Source organism: Neofelis nebulosa, chromosome 5, assembly GCF_028018385.1.
Source record: "Neofelis nebulosa isolate mNeoNeb1 chromosome 5, mNeoNeb1.pri, whole genome shotgun sequence".
In the NCBI taxonomy this organism is placed as follows: Eukaryota; Metazoa; Chordata; class Mammalia; order Carnivora; family Felidae; genus Neofelis; species Neofelis nebulosa.
Window position 1 is genome coordinate 39,072,375 of NC_080786.1, and position 16,035 is coordinate 39,088,409.

General features: G+C 38.4%; 1 protein-coding gene across 6 annotated transcripts in view; it reads right to left on the bottom strand.

The window, feature by feature from the left end:
• The window catches only part of SLC9A9 (solute carrier family 9 member A9), a 703,484-nt gene that overhangs the window by 589,810 nt on the left and 97,639 nt on the right, over positions 1–16,035 (bottom strand). The window lies entirely within an intron of this gene.

A 16,035-nucleotide genomic window follows, 5' to 3' on the forward strand; every position in this document is an offset into this window, starting at 1 on the left:
TGGAAGTCAAATCTACCTTCATTGCCACTCCAACCAGGCTAGAAGTTTAGACAACTTTTATAGTATTTGTCTTACGTTCCCATTTCTTAGTTTTGGCATAGTTTGGGTTTTTACAGATAGTAATAACAGCTAACATTACTGTTACCATAGGAATTCATACAATCAGCTCAATCACCCAATGAAATAGGTACTATCACTATGCTCATTTACAATAAGAGGAAACTAAATGCAGAGGAAAGGCACTTGTCCAAAGTCCTACAGCTAGGAAGTAGTACAGCTGGGACAGGACATCACTTTATCATTCATCTTTGGATTTGAAAATAATGATAGCAAAAATATAGACTTAATTAAGACCTTTTTGTATTTCTATTTGAGTTCTTTCTTCTTTTTCCCCTTTTTGATCTCATATCACACAAATCCTCCTAAGTCAGAATTTGGATAAAAGGCCTTGAAATGCATAAATTTGTTCTGAAAAATAACACCATTAATTAAAAGTGAACTTTCTGTTTCATCAGAAAAAACATGATTAAAATTGCCAGAACATTTTCTTGGGTTGAGAGTGGAAGAGGATTCTGACCACCACACTTCTGAAGGAGCTTTTAATTACTATTCATTGCTTCCATTTTTAAGGGTGAACATGAAACCACTTCCTGCTTAGGCATTTAGATATCTGACTTTATTTTGCCCGTTTTTTTTTTTTCAACATGTAATATTGAAAAGAACTGTTTTACTGCTTATAACGACGTACATCAAGAAAATAATGCCTCATTTATTTTATGTCAGGATTGGATAAGGCTCTTGGTGTGTGTCTCAGTCAATTTGAGCAGCTATCACAAATTACCACAGATTGGGTGACTTATAAACAACAGAAATTTATTTCTCATAAGGTGGGAAGCCCACTTCCTGTTTCACAGACAGATGTCTTCTAGCTGTCTTCACATGGTGGAAGGGACAAGGAAGTTCTCAGGGATCTCTCTCTCTCTCTTTTTAATGTTTATTTATTTTGAGAGAGAGAGAGAGAGAGAATGCAACCAGGGGAGGGACAGAGAGAGAGGTGAGAGAGCATCCCAAGCAGGCTCCACATTGTCAGCTCAGAGCCTGATGCGGGGCTTGAACTCACAAACCATGAGATCCTGACCTGAGCCAAAACCAAGAGTCAGACACTTAACTGACTGAGCCACCCAGGTGCCCCAGGTGATTAGAGTTTTAAATACACAGAGAACTACAAATCAGTGTGAAAAAGAAAATACAGGAAAAAATTCTATAAAATATGAATAAATAATTTACAGATCTGTGTATATACAAACTATAGTCAAGTAAAATGGGGTTCATTTAATAACAAGAAAATGCAAATTAAAATGAGATATTTTTCATTTTTCATCCATCCAATTAGCAAAATTTAAAGAGTTTATTTATGTTCAGATCAGTGTTGGCAAGAAAGAAGAAAAGCAAACATTCTTACACACACTGGGATCTCTCTTATAAAGGTACTACTCCCATTGGGTGGAGCACTAATGACCTACTTACCCCCTAAAGGCTCTACCTTATAATACCATTACATTGGGGATTAGGTTTCAACATATGAATTTGGTGGGGGGAGACACAAAACTATTACACAATTTATAGTAGTACAACAAGTAGACTTAAGTTCATTACTGGTAAAATATATTCTTTCCTTGCCCTTTTCCAATGTTGTACATAAGGGCAGTTTATTCTCAAGTACAAGCAGTCTCATAGGTTAGCTGGACTTTATTTTGAATATACATATAAGATATAACTTTAAATGCTTAGGGCTTCCTTTCATGGGCTGTGTCACACCCTGCGTATCAAACTTACACGAGAAAGCCAATTATACACTGGACTGTTAGATTCTTTGATTTTTAATTCTGAGTCTGCCACAGGCATATGTCTCTGAGAAAGTCTTTGAAAAACCTTGTTTTCACTTCTTTCCTTATAAAATGAGATTTTACAATCTGCTAGAGAAATTCTGAGGATTACATATCAAATGATGGCAAAGCACTTTGAAAGTACTAAACGGGATTATTAATAATTTAAGAGAGAAGCAAGCCTTCATCTGAGTTGTTGAAAGAAATATGTGGCATATTTATTTCAATCATTTATCATTTCACTGAAATTTCCTCTACCTTGAGCTACTCAGAAAACACCTGATTCTTTTTAAAATGGGACTTTAAAACTGGTTCTCTTTTTATAGTTTTTCAAAGTACTTTCATACCAGTTACCTTATTGGAACCTCACAAAAACCCCAGGAGGTATAAATAACATATTATGTAGGAATGAGGCTGCAAGAAATAGAATAACCTAAAAATATTCATTTAAACAAATAGCATTTATTATCCTTGCTTTAAGGAAAAGACCAGGGTTAAGAAGTTCAGGGCAGATCAAGAGACTCAGTGGTGTCATCAAAGATTTAGACTTTTGTCTTTTCCCTCTGCTATCTTTGCTGAGTTGGCTCTTCACTTCATGTTCACAAAATGGCTGCTATGGCTCCCGAAAAAATTTATTTTCAAGGTAGAAGGACACCACACTAACCACATCTGTTCCTTTACAAGTAAAACAAAAGCTTTTCTAGAAGCTACCCCTGGCAGAATTACTCTAAAACTAGATCATATGATCCTTGCCAGGGCAAGAAAAGGGAAGGCAGTGAGTGTATGGTTTTTTATGCTCTGTAGAGAAAGACAGAAGGGAAGGAATAGGGGGCTGAGAACAACTCTGAGAACCCAATGCCAGTATTGATGAAGAATGGGAAGCATTAAAAAGTAATTTTTTCCAGATGGCACAGCAAAGAAGATTAAAACAGATCTGAATTTTTCTGCTTAAGTGGAAATATCTAACAATAAATTATAAAGTCAACTGAAATTTTTTAAGGGGTGACCATGCTGAGGCCTACTTCAGCTACTCTTACTAACATATACTCATACATGTATGACCCCAGGTACCTCCATAACAGTGCTGAAGCAGAAGAATGACTTTCCTCCTGTGCACATGATCAACTTGTTAGTTTTTGAGGAATCACCTTTTACCAGCAGTCCAACATACAGCCTGCTCTCCTTTTCTTGTTCTCCACTATAAAGGGAAATTCAGCAAGGCCATACTGAATAAGTTGGAAAAGGTAATCATTTGAAAGAGGACAGCAACAGGGAAGACAACTTCTGTGTCTCTCTGTCTGAATCAGTCATAGTTTGTGGGCAAGAAAAAGAGCTTAAAAAATACAATGCAGGGAATTGTGTGCTTAGGTGTGTTGGAGACAATAGAGGAGTAAGGTACAGAAATGACTCCCAGTCAACATCATACAACATGCTTGTCAGGAGAACTGCTACCTCTGACATATTCAGAGATGTGGGACTTCAGAAGGTGACTTTTGGGTTGGGTGACCTCAAAACTCATTGCCAATTCTGTGATGCAGGGTCCAGGAAGCTGCAGTCACCTCCCTTCCCATCACAGCTGCTCCTTGACACACCTATCTGGTTATCAACACACTAGACTTTTGCTCCAAAAAAAACCCAAAGTCTTCATAATTATGTTTGCCAGTAGAAAGACCCAAAGCAAGATGGCACCCATCTCATATCTACCTTAAAGGCTCTGCATAAGTGCATTCAATTAGAGTCTAATTTGCATCCAGAACACCAACTTTGTGGGAGTTTAGGAAAGGTAGGATTTAGTACGCCAGTCTCTGCATGATTCTACACGCACATGGAAGTTAGAACTGATGCTGAGTGCCGTCACGTCCGTAACACTGCTGCCCCTTTCAAACACAGATGGAAGACAAGGACCAAAGGGTTAACAGTAGAAAAGAGTTTTCCATTAGTGTCTACCTTTTGGCCAGGACTTGCTCATGATGTATGAATTTAACTTGGTCATAAGTTCCAGTGACAAAGGCTTAATTTAGCATAAATTCCGCAGGATATCAGATCTGCTGTCTGGTATATAAAAAGCAACAGTCATTATTTACTGAGGACTTATTTTGTGCCAGACTGTATTATTAATGCTTACATATAATTTATTAAAACTCACAATAACTCTGTGTGGTAGGAAACGTTATTAGAGCCAATGTTCAGATGATGAAATTGAGGAACAGAGTCCTGAATGTTGTAGAGATACCAGTGGTGGAGCCACATTTAGCAGAGCAGTCTGACTCCAGAGTCCAGGTTCCAAATAACTATAATGTATCGCTGCTCCATAAAATTAGTTTAATATAAAGCTATACTGGAGGAATTTGCCCTTCACGATCTCCCTTTTGATTTACCATTAGGATTCTGCTGGCTCCCTGATCAATCAATTTTGACGACTTTTATAGAAATAATCCAAGATGGTACAGTTATAAGCATTCCTGTTCTATCATAAAATTAGATCTGTATTTTGCTTGAGATTTTTTCTGAGATTTAAACTCACAGTGAAAGAAATTTATCATTTTCCTAAGAGTTCCCCCAAAATCAAAAGGGAGGACCACTCATTTTACACTTTTCTCATATCAGAAAAAAAGGCCTTAATTCTTCAGAGGAGGCTTGGGGGGCCAAATGTTATAGCCCTTAGGCACACTTGATTAGTCTAAGGTTTTTCACAGGATACTGAATCCTGTAACTAAGAAAAGAGCCTTAATTCTTCTTAGGGGGCCAAGCTGTGAACTGGGAATTAGAAACACATACCATGAAAATGAAGCCAGATGACCTGAAAAAATGATACATGGGAAAAGAGAAGTATCAATGACCAACAGATAGGGGGAAACTAATATAGAGAGGGTTAATTGTGGAAGTGATCAATCTGATTATAGCTGTGCCTGACTGACACCAAGCTGCATCCCCTGTCTTTATTTCATGACAGTACCCCAGAGGTCTTCTCAAAAACTTCCAATAATTTCCCCTCTATTTCACTCATTCATTCCTATTTAACAACAAACCATCCCAAAACTTTGTGGCCCCAAACAACGTTATCATTTATTTTGCTTATAAATCTGCAGTTTGGGCAGAGCTGGGAGGCAGCAGTTTGCCTCTGCTCCAGTCAGCACCAGCTAGGATGGCTTGTAGGTTGAGGACTACAGGAGTCTGAAGGCTGGCTCATTCACTCCCAAGCCTGGCAGCTGATACTGGCTGTCAACGGGGACCTCACTTGGAGCTGGGGTGGGAACACCTTCACGAAATTCTTCAGTCAGAGGGGCTACCTGACTTCCTTACAACAAGGTAGCTAGATTCCAAAGGCAAGCATCCCTGGAGAGGAAGAGAGTTGGGGCAGGTATATCAGCTTTCATATAACCATGAAATTAAAAAATGGTCACCTCCACATAGTCACAGGCCCACCCAGATTTATGTGGAATGTCAGCATCATATTGTAAGAAGAGCTTGTGGTGTGTACTACATTGATGTGGATATCTTTGGAAAATATGATCTGCCACATCCTCTGTAAGGTGATATAGTGCTATTGTGATGATATTTATTTATTATCTATGTATTTATAATATAATCAAGTGTGTGTGTGTGTGTGTGTGTGTGTGTGTGTGTTAGTCTTTGTGTCTGACTTCTGGCACATAATTCCTAAAACCCTTGGAATCTCTGGAGTGACAGTGTCTCTTATATTCTAATGAGATGACTGCTGGCTGAGGATCCCTAGGCAGCTTCAGGATGGGGGCTGGTTGCCAGAAAAACCATGGCATGAATAGAGGGTTGGAACTTTGAACCTCACCCCCTGACCTACAGGAGAAGAGCCAGTGATAGAGTTAATCACCAATGGCCAATGATTTAATCAGTAATGCTTGCATAATGAAACTTCCATTCTAACCCCTGAACAACAGTAGAGTTTCATCAGCCTCCAGGTTGATAAACACAATGAGGTGCAGAGAGGCTGGCAGGCCCAGAGAGGACATGAAAGCTCTACACACCCTCCCTCCCCATACCTTGACCTATGCATCTCCTCCATTTGGTTGTTACTGAGTTGAACCCTTTATAATGAACCTGAAATTGTTAAGTAAAGTGTTTTCCTGAGTTCTGTAAGATGTTCTAGCAAATTATCAAAACTGAGGAGGGAGTCATGGGAATCCTCAATTTATGGAGACCTGGGAGTTGAAATTGGTATCTGAAGTGGTGGCAGTCTTGTGGGAGTAAGCTCTTAATCTATGGGGTCTGTGCTAACTCTGGGTAGTTAGTGTCAGAATTGAATTGAACTGTAGAACACCCACCCCCAGTTGATGGTTGAAGAGTTGGAAAATTTGTTGGTATTGGGAAAACACCACACATTTGGTATCAGAAGTGTTGTGAGTAGAAACAGCTCAAAGTTATTTAAAAGTGTTTTCTACTTACAAACAAGTGTGTTTAAGTTTTAAATAGATTATATATTTGTAGGGTACACAAAAAATAATTTGTGTGTGTATGTATATAGATAGAAATATAATGAAAACTGTCACTCCCTCCCTACCTCCCAGCCCTCCAGTTTCCTTCTGTAGGGGCAAGACATGTTATCAGTTTCCTGTAAGTCTTTCAAGAGTTATTTTTTGCTGCTATAAGAAAATATACATAGACCTCTCCTTCAACTATTCCATGCAAATGGTATCCCCTTTCAGCACTTCATTCTTTCAGTTATAGAGATGACTATGTATATGTATATTTTTTTTCAGCCTTTTAAAGGGTACTTAGTATGCCAATATAAGGATGTACTATAATTTATGTAACCGGTAACTTATTAATAAACATTTAAGGTTGTTTCCAATAAAGCTTTTACAAACAACTCTGCAATAAACAACCTTCTATATCTCTCCCTTTGCATGTATATGAGAATATTTATAGGATAAATTTACTGGAAATACGACTTATGAGTTAACAATTATAAGCCTTGGCAATTTTGTTAGATTTTGCAAAATCCCAGTACCAACTCTGAATACTCGTTTCCAACATGTTCCCTAGCACAATATATTATCAGAATTTCTGATCTTTGTCAATCTATCGGGTGAAAAATAGTATACCTGAGTAATATGTGTTTCTCTCTATGAATGGTGGTGAGCGTCTGTGTAAGATTTTCTTTGAACTGTCTTTTCATATCCTTTGTTCCTGAAGGACCATTTTAACAAGCCTGGCAGATATCTGCAACCATTGCCTAAATGCCTCTGCCAACGCAGAGGTTTAAAGCCAGGACAGAGATAGGACCTAAGATGGGGAGAATCTTAAAACTATGTACATCAGAGAAGAAATATCTTTTCAAAAAAGGGTTTTCTTTTTTAATTTCATGACTTACATATATTTTTTAAAATGTTTATTTATTTATTGTTAGAGAGAATACATGCATGCACTAGTGGGAGAAGAGCAGAGACAGGCAGAGAGAGAATCCCAAGCAGACTCCACACTCAGCACAGAGGCTGACACGGGGCTCCATCCCACAACCTTGAGATCATGACCATCTTAAAGTATCTCTGAGCAAACAGGGTAACTTTCTTTATTTTCAGCAACTTAAGGAATCAAGTACATGACAATATCCAAGGGAGGAAGAAGGGAGAAGACCATTAAATACTAACTTAGGTGAACTTCCAACTTCTAGAACTTTGTCTCTAGGGAAGGACAAGATTTCCTGAAAGGTCGTTCCTCCCCTTAGTTGAGCCTTTTAAAACAAGAAAGAAATGAATTTCACAGGAGTGTGGACTGTTAACTAAATTTTCAGGCAAGATTGTTTTGATTAAAATTATCATGGTAACAATACCTGAGTGAAAAGTGGTTCTTCTGCTTATTTTTATTCCACTATAAGCACAATCTGTGGGTTTTGTTTGCTCGTTTGTTCCTTTTTACTCACCTAATTGCATTTCCAAGCTGGAAAATATACATTTAGTTACAGAATAGGATTCTCTGGGTTTCTTATTATCAGCTAAAAATGTAACTGAGGATGAGGATCCTGTTCAGCTGCAGTTTGGGGGTGCTTTGTGGCAGTTAACATGGGAGGAGAAGGGTAAGTTGACAGTCCACCGAAATGGAAGGGCTGATAAGGAAGTCTCCTCACCAGGCTGTGATGCAACTGGTCTGGACATGCCAAACTTTGGATTTTCCATGGTACCGAGGTTAGTAGGAGAGAATAGAAGTGGACATCATGGCAAATACAAAGAGGACAAAAGAGCATTTTTCCATTACCTCAAGCCTTTCCCAGATACCTTATAAGTAACGCAGATGAATAACTGGATTCCCTCCTTCCTTGCTTTGACATACTCTTGGGGAGTCTTACAAGGGAGTAGGGACCCAGATAAACCTCGAACTGGTAGTCTACATTCGTTGTGTCTTATAATCTTTCCAGTCCAATAGGTGGTGGGGGGTGTGAACCAAACTTACTGTATATATCTTAATCTCAAAGTAGAAATAGCAGCCTTGAGTTTTGGAAGTAGAACAGAGTGATAATGTGAGTCCGAATGTTTTGATATAAAAAGGGAGTGTTGATTATTTCCCCTGCATGAGGTAAACATCACCTGGAATCTAGGTGTGTGGACAAAATGAAAGATACCAATTAAGACTCGTTATCATTAGCCTTGTGACTCCAATAGACAAACTAAACATTCCCTTTGTGCAATGAGAACAGTCATAATAGAAAGAAGAGGGTAGCCTGGGCAAAATGCTGATGCTCTCTGTGGGCTTCCTCTCTGAGTCCTTTTTCCCACTCTCACTTGTCACACACACAAGCTAATTGTAGCTACGATGTCAGTTTCAAAGTTTAAGGTTTGACTTTCACAACCGTGACATTTAAGTAAGGGTTCTTTGAAACCCAAGAGTTTTCCAAATGTGGATGTGAACAGCTGAACTTAGATACTAATAGCTCTTGCATGTGGGTTGGCAGAAGGATGGAGGCAGGACCACTAAGACAGGAAGGTGGGGATGGCCAGGCTAGCATGGATCTGTCAGGGTTAATGAGTATAAGGAGCAGAGTAATGTTTTCAAATACCACCCAATATCTTTTCTGTGCAATGCAGGTGGGTTCCTCCCCCGCCCCTTTTTAGTTTTTCACTATAAAGACCAATTGATGAAAGCAACAAACTGAAGTAATATCTAAAGAAAACTTGTTTGAACTTTTTTTCTAGTGAGACTCTTTTTTTCTCCTGATAACCTAACTTTTCAATGGTTTTCTTAAATATCCCATAACTGAGTTTTCACACATCAAGATCTAAAGCTTGAAGATCAGATAAGGAGGGGAAAGGACAAAGTTCAGAAGGAAAAATCTCATCCAGAGTCTAGAGGAAGAGAACTAGTAATAAAGCAAGTCTCCTGGAAGTCTGCAGAAGAGCAGGCTCTGGAAAATTGAAGTCAGTGGGACAAATTATCTTCTTTCCCTGTGAGAAACTTCCAGCCTGCCAATCCTGCCTCCAGTCCAGCCTGGGCAAGGTAAGGGAGCAGTAGTTGGGGAATTAAGATACAGTCATCTCAGAACAGCTTCATAGATCCCAACCATTCCACTAGCCTTTGGAAAAGCAGTCAGGTGTTCTTGAAACCTTGAGGAAGGGGTCCCAAGAAGACCTGCAGTCAATTGAGAAGGCTACATTGTGAGAAGAGCTGACAATTGAGGGCAGTAGCAAGGTTCATGAACATGCTAAATTTGACCTTACGGGCTCTGGGCAAGGCATTCAGTCTCTCTGAGCCTCAGTTTCCTTATCTGTATACATCACACAGAGCTGAGATGGGAATTACACATGCTAATGCACTTCAAGTTCATGGAACAATGCCCTTTCACATGGTATGTGCTCAATAAAGGCTTGTTGTCATCAACATCAGTTGCAAACACTGCTCCTAACACCAAGTGAGACCAGCTTCGCTCCTGTGGTTGACAGACCAAGACCCTAGTCATTAAGAGGCAAAAGACATTGTGGCAGATGTGGCAAGTGGCAAAATAAAGTGAGATACTGTAACCAGGGTCAACAACTCATGAACCGTGCCCCCAGATTTACATCAATCAGATAAGGAAAAGATGGAATAACACAGACTAATTACTCACAATACACTATTTTAAACTGGATGAGATGGAAACAATTCACTCGACAAATCAAGTATTTTTTTTTTAAACATTTATTTATTTTTAAGAGAGTGCAAGCAGGGGAGGGGCAGAGAGAGGGGACAGAGGATCTGAAGCAGGCTCTGCACTGACAGCAACCAATCCGATGTGGGGCCTGAACTCACAAACTACAAGATCATGACCCTAGCCAAAGTCAGATGTTCAACTTACTGAACTACCCAGGTGCCCTCAAATATTTTCTGTGGTCAAGAGGCTTGTAAGAAGGTAGAGGAATACGGGAACAGATATAAAAAAAATAAAGGCAGTTCCTTTTCATGCACATTTTATAAGAGTACATTAAATTCTGTCATATGGTTCTCTGGCCTTGTTTTTAAGGAAGTTAATTTAATTTCATGCACATTTGATTCATGCTCATTTGATTCATGTTCATACTGGCCTACCCTTGTCTATGGAAGTGCTAAGGACTGCCAGCATTCATTGATCAGTAGTTTCTCTGGCAATTGAATAATTTTTAACATAAATTTTATATACTTGATTCTAAACATAATAAAATTTGAAATTTAAACAAAGTATAAAGAAGAAAATTTCAATCACTAGTTATTACACAAACCAGAAAGAACTATAGTGAACACTGTAAGAATTTTCTCCAATTTTTCATTTATGCATAAATTTTTAAAATTACAGTTATATGATATCTAAAATTTTGTATTTGTTTTTTTTTACTGAGCATTATATCGTGTACATTTTCCTGGAATTACCCAGAAGTAAAATTTGTTTGGAAATCATTTTAATATCTATATAATATTCCATCATGTGAGTAAATAAAAATGTGTTAAATTTTTCCTTTATTGTTTGACATTTAAATTGTTTCCAATTTTTCATTATGATTAATAATGCTATATTGAAATCCTTTTACCTAAATTAATTGGTAGGTCATATTCTGGATTTCTAGAAGAGAAACCACTAAATCCGTAAAATGATATCAACTTCATATACTTTACATTCTTATTTCCAAATTTTTTCCCAAAAATGTCTAAATTTATATTTCTTTAAGCAGTATATGAGAGTGCCCTTATCAACTAGTCGGTGATGAATCCTTTGTTTAAATAAACTCTATATTTCACTAGTGTTTTTCTTCTAGTCATCCATCCATTAACTCATTTATTCAACAAAAATTTAGTGAATGCCTGCCCTGTGCTAAATATAGTTCTAAGTGCTGAGTGATAGCCATAAACAAAATCCCTGCTCTCACAAAGGGGTAGGTTGTAAATAAGGTCAGAAATGCAGCCAGCACCCGATGGCCTAGTGCCTTCGGTGCCACAGTATGTAAGGACTTTGAGTTAAATTTTATATGTAACGGAAAGCCATAAAGAAAGTTCAGATAGAGCAATGACATGATCTTGTTTACATGTTTAAAGGATCATTCTGACTGTTGGTGGTGAAAAGAACATAAGGAGGTATGAGAGGCATCCATTACCCTAAATTCCTATTCTTCCAGGCCAGGAAATTGGTAAGAGGGCTAGGATAGAGAGGTAGGGTGCAGGTGGTGAAATATGGAATCTAGATGATTATTTATAAAAGATTTTTTTACATAATTATGGTAATCTGCCTTTTATTTGTTATTTTGTTGAAAATATATTGCTGGTTATCATTTAACTTTTAAATTTGTATATGCTTTTTGACATATGATTTTTGATTTAACATTTCTATGTATCAAATCAGTTCTTCTCATCCTCTCTTGCCCTGAAATTTATTTTTTGTGGTTAATGGGTTTATGAAACATGATTTTAAACTCTAATTCTTTCTGTCACATTTTTGTCGGAGGCCTAAAAAGGTTGTGACAAAAACAAATGGGTGGCAGGTGCTCCCACATTCCCAAATGTCTCAACATCACTAGCAAATGAGTAACAAACATCAGAGTGTGACCCTCAGCCAAACCATAGAAAACGGCCTAAAAGGACTGACAATGAAAAAGCCAAAGGAGGGTGGCTTTTTATTTTATTTTATTTTATTTTTAATTTTATTTTCTTAATTTTTTTTATGTTTATTTATTTTTGAGACAGAGAGAGACAGAGCATGAGTGGCAGACGGGCAGAGAGAGAGAGACACAGAATCAGAAGCAGGGTCCAGACTCTGAGCTATCAGCACAGAGCCCGACACGGGGCTCAAACTCACAAACCGTGAGATCATGACCTGAGCCAAAGTCGGTCGCTCAACCGACTGAGCCACCCAGGCGCCCCGAGGATGGCTTTTTAGAGAGAATACTTGGTGTAGGTTTCATACCTACCCTGAGAGGACAATTAGAAACTTTTCCTCTTCATCTCAAGCCCAGTTGGGGGCTTCTAGGAGGCCATCCTTGGAGCATGGTATGTGGTTCCCTGGCATTTGGGGACTCATGGGACTAGAGTGACTCAAGCCACTTGCCAGTCTCCAGGGACATATTAGCCAAAGTGACCCATGGCAGCAGAAGGCTGCATTTAGGTAGTGATAGTGGGTCAAAGTGCTTATTTCTCTGGAGGCAGATGTGAACAAGCATGGTGGTGCAGAGGTATTATTTAATAGGAAACTTCTACAGTGACTAACCCTCTGATTTGTCTAGGACCGTCCCAGTGTTAGTACTAAAAGTCTCACATCCTGGGAAACTCTTCCATCTCAGGTAAATCAGGGTAGTTGGTCATCCTACACCTTAACCAAAAAGTCATGAAAAAAGGGAGATAGAGGCTCAGTGGGCACAGAGGCAAGAATTAGCCCATGAAAAGCTCTGCGGTAGAAGGGGCTACCAGGGGACCCTTCCAGTAGTCCCCCCAGAAAACCCCTGCGTGATAAAGAGTCAGTTTTAAACATCTGTGAGAGTCAGGGAGAGCAGGCTCAGAGTACCTTACTAGCTGTCAGAACTTTCTGCTCCTCACCACTCCTACTTTTATGACTGAATGTAACTTGAGAGACTTAATACCTAAAAGGGTTGGATAAATGATGGGACCTATGTGCGCAGGGCAGTACCCAGGTACAAGGGAAGAAAGATGCTGATGTGGCAGATTCACAAGGATGGCAGCGAGAAAGTATGAAACTACCTGATGTTGCCTCCCCTCTTTCAATGTCAGTCACAGTGTCTTGAAGGGAGATGAGGGTATCACTGGATTCTTACCCAGAAGCCAGTTTTCCAAGGGTACATTTGTCTAGTTCTATCTCTTTTTCACTAGGTTTATATGTTAAACTCTGTTTAAGGCTATCCTTGATTCTTTGTTGGTTCTTACAAAAATATGGTATTTCCATATTTACATATTATAAAATACAATTTCTATATTTCAGTTATTAGAGTTTTACAGTATGTATTCACTTTTCAAGATACACTTTGAGAAAAATCTCACAAATTCTCAATACTCAGCACATCAGGATTTTAATTTAGATTATAATAAAATATATTAATCTGGCAAGCCTTAACATTTTAAAAAGTATAGTCTTTCTAGACCGTCTGTGTTTGAATGATGACTTTGCCACTTGTGAGCTCTGTGGTCATGGGCAAGTTTCCTCATTTATAAAATGAGGCTAATAATCATATTTACTTCAGATAGTTGTAGTGAGGTGTAGAATGAGTTAACAAACGAAAAATACTTAGAAAGGTGTCTACCATGTAGCACATGCTATGTGTTTGCTATTATACTATTATTATTATCGAGAGACATGGTATGTATGGTTGCTTTATACAGGGTGAACATAGCAAATCCGGAACTATGCTCTTTACACTTTCCTCTCCTATGTGGTTCCGGTTAGGGTTGGCCACAGAAGAAACGTAGACAAGAGTTAAGGGAGGAAATGAAGGACTAATTGGGCCTACAGCTCCTCCAGTTAATGTCAGACTTCCTTCTTCAGCTCTCTGAATCTGAGTCAAGTTTATGCTGCAGGCTCACACTGGGTAAGGGTGTCAGCTTGTTCTGCAAGAGACCTGCATCATTGGAGTTGGAGGCGATGAAAGAAAAACACAATTTCCAGTCTTTCCCTGCTCTCCCCCACTTAAGACCACCTTTTTTTTCCCATTTGCCAACTCTGTTGACACAAGGCCAGCACACTAGATGCAAAAACAACTGCCTTAAAAATAACAATAAAAAAAAATAGGGGCACCTGGGTGGCTCAGTCAGTTAAACGTCTGGCTTCAGCTCAGGTCATGATCTCATGGTTTGTGGGTTCAAGCCCCATGTCGGGCTCTTTGCTGACAGCTCAGAGCCTGAAGCCTGCTTCACATTCTGTCTCCCTCTCTCTCTGACCCTCCCTCCCTCACACTCTGTCTCTGTCTCTCTCCCCATCTCAAAAATAAAAAAAGGAAGGAAGGAAGGAAGGAAGGAAGGAAGGAAGGAAGGAAGGAAGGAAGGAAGGAAAGAGAGAGAGAGAGAGAGAGAGAGAGAGAGAGAGAGAGAAAGAAAGAAAGAAAGAAAGAAAGAAAGAAAGACATAAAAAAACCCCACAAACAACTGCCTTACATTGATTTCTCAACTTGTTCCCACAGTTGTAAGGTCTAATTCTTTAATAAATCCCTTACTCTCCATCACTCATAATGGTTTTGCTTCACTGATAGAACCCTAATACAATTTCTCTCCATTTATTCATTTATTTTATTTGTACTTGTCAGTAAATGTAATTTTCACCATGTATGTTTTGTACATTTCTTAATAGGCTCAATTCTTATTCTATTTTATGTCTTTGGCTGACATTGAGAATGGGATACTGTGTTTCCCTTACCATGTCTTCTAATAGGTAAATTTAGAGAAACTACTGATTTTTGTATATTTTATACTGTATTCTGGGCACTATAGCAAACTCCCTTATCAGTTCTAGAAGTTTTTACAGGTACCCTTTATATCACTTAGGAAAGGAGAAAGTATTGGGAGCACAATACTGTTACTTTCCTTCTTTTTAGGCATGTCTCAGCCTTTCGAATAATAACCGTTTTTGTTCTCCTCCATTCTTCCTTCCTTTCACCCTGGTAAAGGGTAGTCTTCCTTAGTTCTTGAGCAGAAATTTCAAGCTTCTTTCAGTTGTTCTTTGGAAAATAGTGTTTGTGAAACTCTTCCATGATATTCCACTGCTAAGAAATAAATGGAAAGCAACTATCCTCCAGACTCCCAATTTCTTCCAATTTTACTGCAGCCCTTAGGATGGGTTATCCAGTTCAATCCACATAATAAAGCTCTTAGTGTTTCTTTTCAGCCAGTGATAATCAGATCAAATTGCAGGCTTGAAATGTAAATGACCCAGAATCTGAAACAACTCACCACTGGTGAAATATCAGCCCCACAGAAAATTGGGTCTGCTTTACTCTGAAAATCTAGTACTAAGCCAAAAAAAGCCAAGAAGCCTGAAAAGAGGGACAAAGATTAAATAAGCAAATCATAAACACTTTAGAAAAAGAATAATTTTCCTCAGTCCATGAGCCTATTAAATATTCAGTTCTTAATGACCAGAACATAACATGATTGCTTACATAAAAAGGACTATTCTTCATCCACAGCTCTTCTTAGCTGAATCACTGGTATTATCCAACACAAATCATACTTTAAAATGTTGTAAGTTTAAAAAAAAAGAATAAATGCTTTCACTAAATGAAAATACCGTGCTTCTTCTGAAACAGATGGAAGCAAAAAGCTTTCTGTTCACTGCGAGCATGCACCAAATCATGCCCACAACCTCTATTATATGAGCTGCAGGCTAAGTAATGACTTTTCTTTTATATTTTTAATTTTTGAAAAACATCAAATGAATATATTTTGTAATATACTGAAATTACATGAAGGTTAAATTTCAATGCTGCTAAAAGGTAAACTGAGGTATATTAAAAATGTTTTTTAATTTATTTGAGCATAAATCTACTGCAATGGAGCATCACCAAATTCGAAGTGATGGCAGAGCTCCACTGACAAGGAGCTCAGGGAGAGACTTTCAACAGAAAAGGGGGAAGCAAAGTAAGGAAATTATTAATTGGCTATAACTTAAAGCCGAGTTGTCTATTTGTGATTGGTTGTCCTTAGGTTTCATTTTCATAAATCTGAGTCATTTATAGGCTAG